The sequence below is a fragment of the Myxine glutinosa genome, chromosome 5, assembly GCF_964187855.1.
Source record: "Myxine glutinosa chromosome 5, kmMyxGlut1.1, whole genome shotgun sequence".
Taxonomy (NCBI): Eukaryota; Metazoa; Chordata; class Myxini; order Myxiniformes; family Myxinidae; genus Myxine; species Myxine glutinosa.
This window is the reverse complement of record NC_136265.1, coordinates 70961128-70975380: the sequence shown is the minus strand read 5'-3', so window position 1 is coordinate 70975380 and position 14253 is coordinate 70961128.

The following is a 14253-nucleotide window of genomic DNA, read 5'->3' as shown; positions in this document are numbered from 1 at the left end:
ACACACCGAAAGATAAATACAGTTTCGACAAAATACAATTGTGAACAGACTTAACTTCGAAAAACGTGGAGACCGTGTGGAGCTTCGAAAATCCCTCCCACCGACTCCGAGATCTCGCGAGATCCCAATCTCGCGAGATACATATAATTTTGTATTAGAGTTTTAATCTATATATAATTTTGTAGTAAAGTTTTAATCTATATATAATTTTGTTTAATGTTTTCATCTATATATAATTTTGTATTAAAATTTTAATCTATATATAATTTTGTATTAAAATTTTAATCTATATATAATTTTGTATTACATTTTTAATCTATATTTAATGTTGTAGTAAAGTTTTAATCTATGTATAATTTTATATGAAAATTTTAATCTATATATAATTTTGTATTAAACTTTTAATCTATATATAATTTTGTGTTAAAGTTTTAATGTACATATAATTTTATTTAAAGTTTTAATCTATATATAATTTTGTATTAAAGTTTTCATCTATATATAATTTTGTATTAAAGTTTTCATCTATATATAATTTTGTATTAAAGTTTTAATGTTCATATAATTTTGTGTTAAAGTTTTAATCTATATATAATTTTGTATTAAAGTTTTAATCTATATATAATTTTATTAAAAGTTTTCATCTATATATAATTTTGTATTAAAGTTCTAATCTATATATAATTTTGTGGTCAAGTTTTAATCTATATATAATTTTGTATTAAAGTTTTAATCTACATATAATTTTATTTCTTTAATTTATTTCTTTGTTTGCTCCTCACCACATACAAGGCTTTCATCCGCAGCTCAATGGAGTACTGCTCTCCCCTCTGGGCTGGTGCTCCTGCCTCACACCTAGCTCGTCTTCACGCTGTTGAAACCAAAGCGTTCAGAATCATTGGAATCTCCCGCGATGACGCTATCTCCGAGGGCCTTTCACTTAATCACCGCAGGCAGGTTGGTGGTCTTTCCGTCTTCTACCGACTCCTCTCCGGCCTTGCTCCCCCAGCTCTCTCTGGGCTCTGTCCCCCAAATATTCCCTCAGGTCGCATAAGATCTGCCTGCAACCCTCTTCTGGTTAAACTGCCAAAATCAAGACTCTCTGCTCACCTTCACTCCTTCATTCCTCTTTTCTCCCGCCTCTGGAACAAACTCCCTCACTCTCTTCAATCCCACTCCTCCCTCCAGGTCTTTAAAACGGCTGTTCACCACCATCTCTTATCTTCCCCAATCCAAAACCTTGATCTTTTCTACCCCCGCTAATTTCACCCAAAATCCACTTTTTTGAGGTGACTTTTGACTTCTTTCCTGGAAGTCCTTGGTGTCCTTGCGTTTTATACCTATCCTGCCTCCCCCCAGGCCCTCTCCCTCCAAAAACATCTCCCGATGTCCCTGCTCTCAAATGTTGTGTTTGTGTGCTTCCTCCCCTTCTCTCCCCATCATGTCGACCGCTCCCCTTTTTATATACTTTGTTTCCTTGTTTGTTTGATTTGTTTGTTTGATAAATGCTAGCTCTTTCACGAGCCTCGACTCTGTATTAAAAAAAAAAAAAAAAATTTTTTTTAAACGTTTTCATCTAAATATAATTTTGTATTAAAGTTTTAATCTATATATAATTTTATTTAAAGTTTTCATCTGTATATAATTTTGTATTAAAGTTTTAATCTATATATAATGTTGTAGTGAAGTTTTAATCTATATATAATGTTGTAGTTGTAGCGGCTACCGCTGGGTTTTCACAATCGCCTTGCACCTATCAAGGACGCGGAGCGATCACCATGCCGGGCTTGTCCAGGACGCCCGGGCAGGCTCGCCCTCAACTTGCCAGGCCGCAGCCAGGACGCTGGGCCACGCCCCCTCTCGCCTTTCCTGGGCAAACGCTCCGGGATAATATGTATATATATTGCTGCCCGATAAACGGGCTTTTCAGAGTGCCTGAGTGTTTGGTTTGATTAAAGCAACTCGGATGAATTTCAGCTTTTTGTCGCGTCCATTCTTCCGATCGACGTGGGAGCCCCAGCTCCTTCATTGGTGACCTACCGACATGGACACGGCACTTGCCCTTAAACTGCCTACCTTCTGGGAGGCTCACGCGGCGGTTTGGTTCGCACAGGCGGATTCCCTGTTCGCCCTGTGAGGCATCACGGCCGACGACACCCGCTTCCATCATGTCGTAGCAGCGCTCGGTTCGGCCACCGCGGCCCGCGCCCTGAGCCTCCTCGAGAGCCCGCCAGCCGCTGACAAATACGGCGCGATTAAGAAGCTTCTCCTCGACGCTTTCGCCCTCCCATCGGCGGAACGCGCACGGCGCCTGCTCGACCTGCCCGAGCTCGGCGACACGCGCCCTTCCGAGCGAATGGACTACATGCTTTCACTGCTCGGCGAGCACTCTCCGGCATTCCTGTTCCGGGAGCTGTTCCTCCGTCAGCTGCCTAACCCGGTACGCCTCGCCCTGGCAAGCACGACGATCACAGATCCCCGGGCCCTTGCCAGAGAAGCCGACAAGATCTCCGCCGCAGAACAGCGCATCGCAGCGGCGACATGGGACCCACCGCCGTCCGACGCAACAACCATGGCGCCCGAGCACCCGGCACCGTCGACGACCAAACTGCCGACGCAATTGGCGGCCGCTACACCGAGCCGACCACCTCCAGCACGACGACCGGGGCCTCCACCTGACCAAGCGTGGTGTTACTATCATGCCAGGTTCGGACAGAAGGCCCGGACATGCCGACCCCCGTGCACCTTCGGCAGGCCGGGAAACGGCCGGGCCGGCGTTCATTACCAGCCATGAGCGCCGGCCACACGGGCAACTTACTGTTCATCACGGATAAAGCGTCCGGACGGCGCTTCCTGTGCGACACCGGCGCCCAACTGAGCGTCATACCCGCCTCTGACCAGGACAGGCAATCCGCGGTTTGCGGCCCCTCCTTGGTTGCGGCCAACGGATCGACCATCCGCACCTTCGGCCCGCGCAACGTCACCCTCTGCTTCGGCGGCCAACGCTTTGCTTGGACGTTTGTAACCGCAAACGTGCCCATGGCTCTGCTAGGCGCCGACTTCCTCTGCGCACACGGACTGCTGGTGGACGTCCAACGGCGTCGTTTAATCAACGCCGAAACCTTCAGCTCCCTGGTATGCACATTGAGCAGCTCCGCGCCGACCGAGCTGGCATGCGCCGTCCCGGCGGCGAACGAGTTTGCTCGCCTGCTCACGGAGTTCCTGGCCCTCACGCGGCCGACGTTTTCGGCTGTCGCAGTACGGCATGGGATCGAGCACCACATACCAACCACGGGCCCGCCGGTCTACGCCAGGGCCCGCCGCCTCGACCCAGCCAAGCTCGCCGTGGCGAAGGCCGAATTCGACGCGTTGGAGCACCTCGGCATCGTGCGGCGCTCCAATAGCGCGTGGGCCTCGCCACTGCACATCGTGCCAAAGCCGGGGGGTGGATGGCGCCCGTGTGGCGACTACCGCCGTCTCAATGACGCTACCACCCCCGACAGGTACCCGATCCCGCATATCCAAGACTTCTCCGCCCGTCTGGCGGGACGGGTCATTTTTTCGAAAATTGATCTCATACGGGGATATCACCAGGTACCTGTCAGGGCGGCCGACGTCCCTAAAACGGCAGTCATCACGCCGTTCGGCTTATTCGAATTCTTGCGGATGCCGTTTGGTCTCAAGAACGCGGCTCAGGCGTTCCAGCGCTTGATGGACGGCGTGCTGCGTGACCTGCCGTTCCTTTTCGTTTACCTGGACGACATCCTCGTCGCCAGCACGTCCCGGGCCGAGCACCTCCTCCACCTCCGAACACTGTTCGGGTGCCTCAGCGAGCACGGCCTCATCGTCAACCCGGCCAAATGCCACTTCGGCACGACGGCCGTTGATTTTTTGGGCCACCACATCACCAAGAACGGGGCCGTGCCGCTGCCAACCAAGGTCGAGGCCATCACCACGTTCCCGCGTCCCCGCACCATAAAGGCCCTGCAGGAATTCCTGGGAATGGTGAATTTTTATCACCGCTTCGTGCCCCGCGCTGCTCAACTCATGCGGGCCCTCTACGAAGCCCTCCGGGGCAAGCCGGCCAAGCACGACATCGCCTGGTCCGCAGCAATGGATGCGGCCTTCCAAAGCTCAAAGCGGGCCCTCGCCGACGCAACACTGCTCGCTCACCCGGTGCTCAACGCTCCCATCGCCCTCACCACGGATGCCTCCGACTACGTGGTGGGCGCCGTACATGAGCAATGGGTGAACGGGGTTTGGCAGCCACTCGCTTTTTTCAGCCGGCAGCTCCGGCCGAACGAGCTCAAATACAGCACGTTTGACCGGGAGCTCCTCGGTCTACACCTGGCCGTCCGCCATTTCTGCCACCTCCTGGAGGGCCGACCTTTCACGGCGTTCGTCGACCACAAGCCGTTGGTTTACGCCATGGCCAAGGTCACGGAGCCGTGGTCGGCCCGCCAACAGCGCCACCTCTCCGCCGTGTCGGAGTTTACCACGGACATCCGGCACGTCGCCGGCAAAAACAACGCCGTGGCCGACTGTCTTTCCCGGGCCAGCGCGAACGCGTCCACCTGGGCATGGACTTTGCGCTTATGGCGGCGGACCAAACCACCGACACCACGGTGCAAGCCCTCCGGGCGGCGGACACGGGCCTCCGCCTGGCCGACATCCCCTTCGCGGACACTGTCCTGCTCTGCGACGTCTCCCAAGGCCAGCCTCGCCCCATCGTGCCCGTCACCTGGCAACGCCGCATCTTCGCCTCCCTCCACAGCCTTTGCCACCCGGGCCGGAAAGCTTCCCAGAAGCTGGTGTCGGCGCGATTCGTCTGGCACGGCCTTCGTCGGGACGTCCGCGATTGGACCAGCACCTGCACGGCCTGCCAACGGGCCAAGGTCCACCGACACACCCAGGCCCCGCTGGCACCTTTCACCGTGCCCGAACGATGTTTCGACCACGTCAACGTGGATCTGGTGGGCCCCCTCCCCCCGTCACGGGGGTTCACACACCTGCTCACCATGGTGGACAGGACCACCAGGTGGACGGAGGCCGTTCCCCTCGTCTCCACCACCACCGCCGACGTGGCGCAGGCTTTCATCGCCACCTGGGTCGCCCGCTTCGGCGCACCGGCGGACATCTCGTCAGACCGCGGACCACAGTTCACCTACGAGCTGAGGGGCGCGGTCGCCCGCAACCTGGGGGTCAAGCTCCACCGTACTACGGCCTACCACCCCCAAGCAAACGGGTTGTGCGAGCGATTCCACCGCTCCATGAAGGCCGCGCTCATGGCCGGCCTTCAAGACGGCGGTTGGGCCGACCGGCTGCCGTGGGTCCTTTTGGGCCTCCGCACGGCCCCCAAGGAGGACCTCCAGGCATCCACCGCCGAGCTTGTCTATGGCCAGGCGCTACGCGTCACGGGCGAATTCGTGCTCGACGCTACCAGTCCCTGGTCCGCAGCTCACCAGCGCTCGGACCTCCAGGAGGCCGCCCGACGGTTTGCCCCCGTGCCAACATCCCACCACGGTGACCCCCAGTCCTACGTCCCCCCAGCACTTCGCACAGCGGAGTATGTTTTTGTGCGTCACGACGCACATCGGGGGCCACTCCGGCCGCCGTACGACGGGCCCTTCTGGGTGCTGCGACGGGACGACAAGTCGTTCGTCATCGACATCGGCGGCAGGTCGGACCGGATTGCGGTGGACCGCCTCAAGCCGGCGCACGTGGACGTCGACCACCCACCACGGGTGGCCCTTCCGCCGCGGCGAGGCCGCCCCCGTCCACGGTGCCCCCCACTCGACCGCCCACCACCACACCGGACCCCCTCCCACGACCCGCCAGGGGTCGCTTCGGCCGGGTCATCAGGACCCCCCTCAAATTGACCCTGCCGGTGCAAGTCGATTCTCGGGGGACGTGTGTAGCGGCTACCGCTGGGTTTTCACAATCGCCTTGCACCTATCAAGGACGCGGAGCGATCACCATGCCGGGCTCGTCCAGGACGCCCGGGCAGGCCCGCGCTCAACTTGCCAGGCCGCAGCCAGGACGCTGGGCCACGCCCCCTCTCGCTTTTCCTGGGCAAACGCTCCAGGATAATATGTATATATATTGCTGCCCGATAAACGGGCTTTTCAGAGTGCCTGAGTGTTTGGTTTGATTAAAGCAATTCGGATGAATTCCAGCTTTTTGTCGCGTCCATTCTTCCGATCGACGTGGGAGCCCCAGCTCCTTCATATTAAAGTTTTAATCTATGTATAATTTTATATGAAAGTTTTAATCTATATATAATTTTGTATTAAAGTTTTAATCTATAAATAATTTTGTATTAAAGTTTTAATCTATATATAATGTTGTAGTAAAGTTTTAATCTATGTATAATTTTATATTGAAGGAGCTGGGGCTCCCACGTCGATCGGAAGAATGGACGCGACAAAAAGCTGGAATTCATCCGAGTTGCTTTAATCAAATCAAACACTCAGGCACTCTGAAAACCCGTTTATCGGGCAGCAATATATATCTATTATCCCGGAGCGTTTGCCCAGGCCCGGCGCCAGGGGGCGTGGCCCAGCGTCCTGGCTGCGGCCTGGCAAGTTGAGGGCGAGCCTGCCCGGGCGTCCTGGACGAGCCCGGCATGGTGATCGCTCCGCGTCCTTGATAGGTGCAAGGCGATTGTGAAAACCCAGCGGCAGCCGCTACAATATGAAAGTTTTAATCTTAATATAATTTTGTATTAAAGTTTTAATCTATATATAATTTTGTGTTAAAGTTTTAATCTACATATAATTTTATTTAAAGTTTTCATTTGTATATAATTTTGTATTAAAGTTTTCATCTATATATAATTTTGTTCAAGTTTTAATCTATATATAATTTTGTATTAAAGTTTTAATCCACATATAATTTTATTTAAAGTTTTCATCTATATCTAATTTTGTATTAAAGTTTTAATCTATATATAATTTTGTGTTCAAGTTTTAATCTATATATAATTTTGTATTAAAGTTTTAATCTATATATAATTTTATTTAAAGTTTTCATCTCTATATAATTTTGTATTAAAGTTTTAATCTATATATAATTTTTTTTAAAGTTTTCATCTGTATATAATTTTGTATTAAAGTTTTAATCTATATATAATTTTATTTAAAGTTTTCATCTATATATAATTTTGTATTAAAGTTTTAATCTATATATAATTTTGTATTGAAGTTTTCATCTATATATAATTTTGGGTTAAAGTTTTAATCTATATACAATTTTGTCATAAAGTTTTAATCTATATATAATTTTGTGTTCAAGTTTTCATCTATATATAATTTTGTATTAAAGTTTTAATCTACATATAATTTTATTTGAAGTTTTCATCTGTATCTAATTTTGTCATAAAGTTTTAATCTATATATAATTTTGTATTAAAGTTTTCCTCCCTATATGATTTTGTATTAACGATTTATTTTATATCTAATTTTGTGTTAAAGTTTTTATATACATTAAATTTTTGACGACAATTCCTATTTAATATTTTCTAAAAAATTCTGTCATGTGGCATCTAAATTCTGAATCGAAGAATGTTTTGGTGTTTGGTCAATATGAATATCGGAATGAAGACACGTCATTTTTTTTTTACACTCGATGACGTCACGTCTCCATGACAAAGAATGGAAACGAATCCGCCATGAACAAAAATGTTAGAAAAAAAAATCAAGTTTTTTTCCCCGGCCAAAGGTAATAGCTAAATTTTACTGTTCTTCTTCTTCTTCATTTTTCATTTTATGGTGTTTTCAGAGCCGCAATACTTAACCCGCCACGCACCTGAACATACCTGTGTTGAAAAGAAAACCTAAAAATAACAATAAGAAGCCTATGGGAGATCCATAAAACTATACGGATGTCCCGCTCGCTTTTGAAGTTTCGGCCCGCCTTGCACAGTCTATGATGCTTCTGGTTTCGATGACCAACAATGACCGGAAGATCAGACACACCATCCCCCGCCTCTCCAATGATTTTAAACAGGAGCAACCTGGGTCCATTCTTTAACAAGCTTGTCCCTGCCATTTTTGGCGATGGCGGATCGATTTCCATTTAAAGTATTTTATTTGCTCCCGTTGGACTTCGTCCGAAAATGGGGTTAATGCATTCGGTCCCGTCCGTTATAATTATAAACTTATAATTGGAGTTGTGCACCGGTGTGACGTCAGAGGAGCAGGTGTTCGTGTTTATTGTATAAAAAGGTGAGAAATTTATTCGTTTCGTCATTCCCTTGTCTGTGCCTGGTTTAGGTCGGATACCTGGCGTGTTCGTTTGGTGCTGTGGACCCGGATGCGCCGTCACGAGTGAACCAGTTCTGTTCTCTTTTGCCGGTGTTTTCGTTTCTTGTGTTTTGCTGTGTTTGCATTTCTTATTATTTACTTATTGCTTTGATTATTGCCTGTTTGTCCTGCATTTTCGTTCGTCTTTTCCCTCCCTGCTTTCCCCCATCTTCCTCCTGTTTGGGGGGCGTTGCCCACCAGACAGGGGGGAGTCTTGTGCCCCCCTTCGTCTCCCGTCCCTCCCTCCCCCCCCCCCCCCACCCCGAGTGTTGTCCTCCGCCCCTCCTAGAACCCCGGCATGGCGAGCAGGCGCCATAATTGTGTCCGGTTTCGGTTGGTTAATGTGGATTGCAGTGTGCCGGCCGGAGATAGCTTCGGTAAAGATGTATTGTTGGGTGTGCTGGGGTTCAAGGCTGTTGACTTTTTCTGCCTGATCTCCCTCGCCCGTGGCTTCGACGTGTCCTTCCAAACAGGGCAGGGACTTGCCGAGTTCTGGCGCCGGTGGGCTACCGCTTGGTCTGCTGGGAAACTGGCAGACTGGGCGGTCGAGGCTCTCTCAGAAACACAGGAGAGAGTCGTGACCGTCCACCTGTACAACGAAGGCGTGAGTGACTATGATGTCAAGGTTTGGCTCAGTCGATACGCGGACATCCGAGGCCCAGTACGGCTCGTCCGGAACAGCCTCGGTATTTGGACCGGTTCTCGGCAGTTCCGGGTAAAGCTGCGGGCGAGGCAGGACGGCACGGCCACCCATATCCCTAATGGAATAATGGTTGGGATGGACCGAGGCCAAGTCTTTTACGCGGGACAGCCGAAATTATGCCGCCGATGCGGTCAACTTGGCCACTTGATTACTGGGTGTACAGCGAGTATCTGCACCCAGTGTGGCGAGTTGGGACATTTGAGGGAGCGCTGCACCCAAGCGGTGCGGTGCAACCTCTGTGGTGCGCCGGGGCACACTTTCCGCTCCTGCCCGCAGAGTTACGCGAGCAAGATGCGTGCTGCTGCGGGCGGGAGTGGGGGTGTTGCCCAAGGGACAGGGGACGGTGTGCCCCCAGGGACAGGAAAAGGACGGTGTGCCTCTAGGGACTAGGGGGGGGTGTTGCCCAAGGGGTGGGGGAGGGGGTTGCTCAAGGGGTGGGGGAGGGGGTTGCCCAAGGGGTGGGGGAGTGGGTTGCCTAAGGGGTGGGGGAGTGGGTTGCCTAAGGGGTGGGGGAGTGGGTTGCCCAAGGGGTGGGGGAGGGGGTTGCCCAAGGGGCTGGGGAGGGGGTTGCCCAAGGGATAGGGGAAGGGGTTGCCCAAGGGATGGGGGAGGGGGTTGCCTAAGGGGCTGGGGAGGGGGTTGCCCAAGGGGCTGGGGAGGGGGTTGTCCAAGGGGCTGGGGAGGGGGTTGTCCAAGGGGCTGGGGAGGGGGTTGTCCAAGGGGCTGGGGAGGGGGTTGCCCAAGGGGCTGCGGAGGGGGTTGTCCAAGGGGTTGGGGAGGGGGTTGCCCAAGGGGTGGGGGAGGGGGTTGCCCAAGGGCTGGGGGAGGGGGTTGCCCAAGGGCTGGGGGAGGGGGTTGCCCAAGGGGTGGGAGAGGGGGTTGCCCAAGGGGTGGGAGAGGGGGGTTGCCCAAGGGGTGGGAGAGGGGGTTGCCCAAGGGGTGGGAGAGGGGGTTGCCCAAGGGGTGGGAGAGGGGGTTGCCCAAGGGGTGGGAGAGGGGGTTGCCCAAGGGGTGGGGGAAGGGGGTTGCCCAAGGGGTGGGGGAGGGGTTTGCCCAAGGGGTGGGGGAGGGGGTTGCCCAAGGGCTGGGGGAGGGGGTTGCCCAAGGGGTGGGAGAGGGGGTTGCCCAAGGGGTGGGAGAGGGGGTTGCCCAAGGGGTGGGAGAGGGGGTTGCCCAAGGGGTGGGAGAGGGGGTTGCCCAAGGGGTGGGAGAGGGGTTTGTCCCAGGGGCTGGGGAGGGGGTTGCCCAAGGGGCTGGGGAGGGGGTTGCCCAAGGGGCTGGGGAGGGGGTTGCCCAAGGGGCTGGGGAGGGGGTTGCCCAAGGGATAGGGGAAGGGGTTGCCCAAGGGGTGGGGGAGGGGGTTGCCCAAGGGGTGGGGGAGGGGGTTGCCCAGGGGGCTGGGGAGGGGTTGTCCAAGGGGCTGGGGAGGGGGTTGCCCAGGGGGCTGGGGAGGGGGTTGCCCAAGGGGTGGGGGAGGGGGTTGCCCAAGGGGTGGGGGAGGGGGTTGCCCAAGGGGTGGGGGAGGGGGTTGCCCAAGGGGTGGGGGAGGGGGTTGCCCAGGGGGTGGGAGAGGGGGTTGCCCAAGGGGGTGGGGAAGGGGGTTGCCCAAGGGGTGGGGAAGGGGGTTGCCCAAGGGGTGGGGAAGGGGGTTGCCCAAGGGGTGGGGAAGGGGGTTGCCCAAGGGGTGGGGAAGGGGGGTTGCCCAAGGGGTGGGGAAGGGGGTTGCCCAAGGGGTGGGGGAGGGGTTTGCCCAAGGGACGGGGAGGGGTATTGCATCTGGGGCCGGGGGGGGGGGGGGACTAATGTGTTTGTGTGTGTGTGTCAGCCCCCCGCCCCGTAGAAAGTAAAGGGAGGGAGGTGGAGGGAAAGGAGAACATGGAGGAGGGAGGGTTAGATCAGGACCTGGATGTGGCTTCGCCGGGTGTCGGGCCCACTGCGGTGGGAGGGGAGGATGCACGAGGAATGGTGGCTCCGGTGGCGGGGTCAGAAGAAACATCCTTGGTGCCAGAAGAAACATCCTCGGTGCCAGAAACCCCGCTGCCGGAGGCTGGAAGTGATGGCTCCTCCTCCGGCTATGAGCAAAGTGACCCGGGACAATGGACCGAGAAGAAGCGTTGGAGGAGGGGCCAGGACAAAGGAAAAGCTCCTCTGGGCAAAGCCCCACAGGGAAAGAACACAAGAACACCAAAGAAGAAAACCCCTGTGGGGCGCAGAGCCCCCCGTGCATCAAGCGACCCATCCAGGCCTGGGGGATCGCCTGCTCGTGGTAGGGGTGGGGTGCAGTCGGGGTTGGCCGCAGCAGGTCTCCGGGGGAGGCCCCAAATGCCGTCTTCCCCTGAATGCTCACGTTCCCGTTCCCCCGTGAGTCGTTCCCCACCCGTTGACCTCCCCCCTCCTCCGGGGGCAGCTGTGGCCATGGGCCTCAAGGAGGGTTTGCTCGCGGAGGACTGGTGGCTTTCTTCCCCGGGTGGCGGGCGAGGGGGGGTAATTTATTTGACCCCCGAGCAGGAGGACCTCTCCCTGCTACCCGGGGAGAATGTCTGCATAGATGGGGACTGGCTCCCGGGCACCCTCGTGGCTCCCGGCTGCGGGAAGAACCGCAGGGGGAGGAAGAATGGTAGCTCGTCGCGTCTTGGCAAGGAGGGAGGAGCTTCATAAGTCCTATGACTCCCCTTTCGTGGTTTGCACTAGTGTTGGTGATTAATACACTAACACCTATGAGCTTTAAACTAACGAGTTTAAATGTACGGGGAGTCCGTACCACGGTCCGGAGGATCGCTATTTTTGAAGAACTGCGCAATTTTGAATGGGATGTCTGCCTGTTGCAGGAATGCCATATTCCGCACGGTGAGTATGGATACCTCCGTGCAAATTGGCGGTACGGAGAGTCGTATTGGTCCGGCAGCTACACTAACAGGGCGGCAGGACTAGGGTTCCTTATTAAGAGCCCGAATGTCGAGGTCTTTAGTTTAGAAGAAATTATCCCGGGGCGATTGGCCGTGCTCAGGGTGGTGGTTTCCTCGACCCCACTGACCTTGGTCAATGTGTACGCTCCAACGACGGTGGGAGAAAGAGTGGAGCTCCTGCGCCAGTTGGGGCCCCTCCTCTCCACCTCTGGCCCCGTGATCGTCGGGGGAGATTTTAATATAAGTTTGGACAGGTTGCCCCTGGAGTCATCGGCGCGGGCCCTTAAAGGGCTTGTTCAGGATTTTAGGTTGAGGGACACGGGTGCGGAAAGGAATGATGTCACCCGGACCGATGCGGCTGGTACCAGTCGGGCTAGGATTGATTACATTCTTTTGACACCAAATTTTGGCGACCCGGACCTGGTACTTCACGCGGTGGCATTTTCAGATCACTGTCGTTTGTCTCTGGGTATTGAATTAAATGGGGTGCGTCCCCGGTGTTTTGGACTCTGGAAGCTTAACTGTCACCTTTTGCAGGATGACAGTTTAGTGCATGCCTACGTTCGGAAGTATAGGGAGTGGGAAACGGTCAGGTGCCTCTTCCCTACCTCGGCAGCCTGGTGGGAGGAGGTGAAACGTAGGACCATAGGGTTTTTCCGAACGGCCGGGCGAATGAGGGCCGCGGGGAAACGAGAGCGTTTGAAGCGCATGCAGGCGTACCTCCAGCGCCTGCATAAGAAACTTTGCGAAGGGAGGGACGTGTCAGAGAAAATCCGCCGGGTGAAGGGGAGGATTTTTAGCCTCGAAGCCAGGGCGAGGGCCGTCATCTTCCGGAGCAAGGTGCAAGCATTGGAGTGGAACGAAAGGTGTACCAGATTCTTCTTTGTGCCAGGCGGAGGGGCGGTTTGGCCCAGGTTAATGTGGGGGGAGGCCGTGTTTCGGATCCGGACCAAATTACTGAAGCAGTGGAGGACTATTACTCCAGGCTTTTTGAAAAACGACCGGTTGACCAAATCCAGATGGCCGACGTTCTCGGCCATCTGAGGAATCTTTTGAGCCCCGAACAGCGGGAGCGGTTGGAGGAGCCGGTGAGCCTGGAGGAATTGACCTCCGCTGTTAGGGATTTGGCCGCGAATAAAACCCCGGGTGACGACGGCCTGCCCGTGGAGTTTTATCGCCGCCTTTGGCACGTCCTAGGCGAGGACTATCTGCAGGTAGTGAGGGAGCTAGCCACCTCTGCGAGGCTTCCAGATTCGATGCGCCGGGGCGTCGTAAACCTCGTGCACAAGAAGGGTGATCGGGAGGATCTGTCCAACTGGCGCCCGATCACTTTGTTGAATGTCGACTACAAGATACTAACAAAGGTGCTGTCTAAGAGGGTGCACGGTGTCATGGTGGACCTCATGCACCCGGACCAGACTTGTGCTGTTCCGGGACGCAGAGTGTCCGACAGCCTGGGCCTGGTTCGAGAGGCGATCCAGCTAGCGGAGGAGAGAGGCCTCCCACTGAGCATAGTCAGTTTGGACCAGGAGAAGGCTTTCGACAGTGTCACATGAATACATGATGGCCGTTTTGGACCGTTTTGGCTTTGGGCCAAATTTGATGCATTGGGTGGACCTGATGTATAGGGACGTTGAAGCCCGTGTTTCGGTCAACGGACACCTCTCGGGAGACTTCCCAGTCACTTCTGGGGTCAGGCAGGGCTGCCCAATGTCACCAGTCCTTTTTGTCCTTTGTATTGAACCGTTTGCTTGTGCACTGCGAGCGGACCCATCCTTCCCTGGGTTGTGGATTCCCGGAACCCATGGGGAGCGCCTAAAGGTGAGTCTGTACATGGACGACGTGTCGGTGTTCGTCACCGATGCAGTCGCCATGTGCAGACTGGTGGGTCTCTGCGAGCGTTTTGGGTTGGCCTCCTCTTCTAAAATCAATCCTCAGAAGAGTGAGGTCATGCACTTTGGTCGGCACAGGACGGGCTCCGGCCCCCCTTGCCCGTACACGGAGCGGAGAGATCGATTAAAGATCCTCGGGGTCTGCTTTGACCCAGGCGGCGTGGCCGCTGAGAACTGGCGAACGGTCATTGGGGGATTGGAATTGGAGGTCGCTTCTTGGCGGTCTCGTCGCCTAACCATGGAGGGGCGAAATTTAGTTATCAAGAATGTTTTGATCGGTAAGTTGTTGTATTTGGCGAGAATCTCCCCACCTCCTCCTGCGGTGGGACGGGCTCTAGAGGGAATAATTTTCACTTTCTTTTGGGGTACCTGAGCAGAGCGCAGGAGTAGGAGGGTCGTGAAGATGAGCCCGTCCTTGGGTGGGAAGGGTGTCCCCTGCCCGGTGTTTG